Source organism: Pleurodeles waltl, chromosome 11 (genome assembly GCF_031143425.1).
Source record: "Pleurodeles waltl isolate 20211129_DDA chromosome 11, aPleWal1.hap1.20221129, whole genome shotgun sequence".
NCBI lineage: Eukaryota > Metazoa > Chordata > Amphibia > Caudata > Salamandridae > Pleurodeles > Pleurodeles waltl.
The window spans coordinates 330,174,645-330,176,966 of NC_090450.1; positions in this window are offsets into that span (position 1 = coordinate 330,174,645).

The window sequence follows — 2,322 nt, forward strand, 5'->3', positions numbered from 1 at the left end:
AAAGCAAGGCAACAGGCCTTTTGCAACTATGCACCAAGGATCACATTATTTGGGACTGCCCTAACATTCCTCCAATGTAGAAAAGAGAAGAAGACACACCTCTTGAAAGAACACATCAAAATGCTTTAACAGTACACAGCTGTTCGCAGCTACCTCTTCTCTCATTTGTTGACTGTAGACATTCCTTTGCCCCTGCAAAATGTTCCACTGCCTTTTGGCTAGGTTTGCTCTATACAAATACCACATACATGCATAGGTACAACTGTTTATTTTTTTCTCTACAGTTAATCGCACCTTTAATTCAACGAGCAGAGCTCAGGTTAGATAACATAATGGATCTGACAAGACTCACGATGCACCAACTTAAGGTATCCAACAGCACTCAGGTTGCACCAACTTCATGGAATCCAAGGAACTCTGGCTGAACCAACTTAGCATACTACGGGGCATATTTATACTCCGTTTGCGCCGAATGTGCGTCAAAAAATTTTGACGCACATTCAGCGCAAATGTTGTCCCATATTTAAACCCTGACGCCCGAGCCGGCGCAAAAGGAAAATGGCGCTATGTGCGTCATTTTCTGGAAGCGGCACCCCGCCCTGCGTTAATGACATGCAGGTTAGGCGTTCCCGTCCAAAAAACGACGCACACAGCGGTGCGTCGTATTTATGCTTCCGGGCAAAAATGACTCCCGCGCGGTAGGCGGCGCAAAAAAATTACGCAAAGCACGAATAACGTGAAATTTTAACGCCTGGGTCAGGGCAGGCGTTAAAATGGGGCAAACACACCTGTACTTAATCAGAACACACAGAACAAACAACAGAGCAGCAGAGCAGCAGAGCAGCAACAGGGAGACATGGAGGTGCTTTTTCTTCAGCGTGCACGTAGACGCAGAGCCCTGCAGCAACAACAGCAGCCACAACAACAACAGCAGGGACCCCAAAGACAGCGCAGAAGGCAGGAGAGGATATTCCGCCCAAGAACAACCCTGCATGGCCTCAGGGAACGGGACATCATCCAGAGGTACCGGTTGAACTGGCAGGCCATTCAGCAGCTGCTGAGAAATATTGAACAGCAGTTGGCCCCCACTTTAGTGACTCCCCGCACTATCCCAACAGAAACAAAGCTGCTTGCCGTACTTCACCTGCTGGCAAGTGGCTGGTTTCAGACAACTGGTGCCCTGGTTGGTGGAATATCCCAACCATCATTCTCTGCATTCCTGCCAAAAGTACTGGATGCCATCATTCGCCTGACACCCCTCCACATCTGCTTCCCTAACACACTGCAGAAGCAGCAGGAAACAAAACAGGGGTTCTACGCCATCAGTGGCTTCCCGCACGTCCTTGGTGCAATCGACTGCACACACGTACGCCTTGTGCCACCTGCTGCGAGTGAACACCTCTACCGCAACAGGAAGCACACACATTCAATCAACGTGCAGGCCATAGTCAATCACCAAGGATTGATTAGCAACATTGTGGCTAAATATCCTGGGAGTGTACATGACGCATTCATCTTCCGTCACTGCACCATCAACCAACACTTCTAGGATGGACGGTATGGCAATGGACTACTTGTTGGTAAGTACAAAAACCCAACTTAAATACACACTGCACAGCAACCCTCTAGGACAAACAACACATACACCACAATAGCAACACCTAGCCAGGAACACACTGAGGTACTCACATCACTAGCCATGTTTCTGAAGTCACCATTGAACCTGTCACACATTGGAATTTACTCTACAGCTTAATGTGAAGACATTAATGACTGTGGTTGCATAAATGTCACCTTGCTAATTGGAAGTCTCACAATAACCTGCACACCAATACAATGCATAAGTTTAAAGGTATGGGATGGCCTGGGTATGTACATATGAACGTTTCAACTACACTTTCATGTTTCAACTCTGCATGGAACTATCATCACACCCCCAGTGAGGACACACGGACACCTGTATCACAAGTCACAATGCTAGGGAGGACACACTGTACTGGAAAAACCAATACATCCTGCTGACAACCAGTTAGGCAACAAACACTTGCTCAGCCAAGGAAAAAAACTAAATGCAAAAGTTTTCACCAACAACCATAGGTTGTCACATTAGTACACAAAAGAGTCACAGACAACACAAGACAACTACTGCCATCAAAGATCCGTACAACAGTGCCTCCTACATCTAATTGATCCCATTCTGTGTTTCTCTTTCAGCTGATCAGGGGTATGGCATCCAGCCTTGGATAATGACACCATTTGGGAACCCAAATACTGCTGCAGAGTGGGCATACAATGACGCCCACAAGAGGACACGCAGCATTG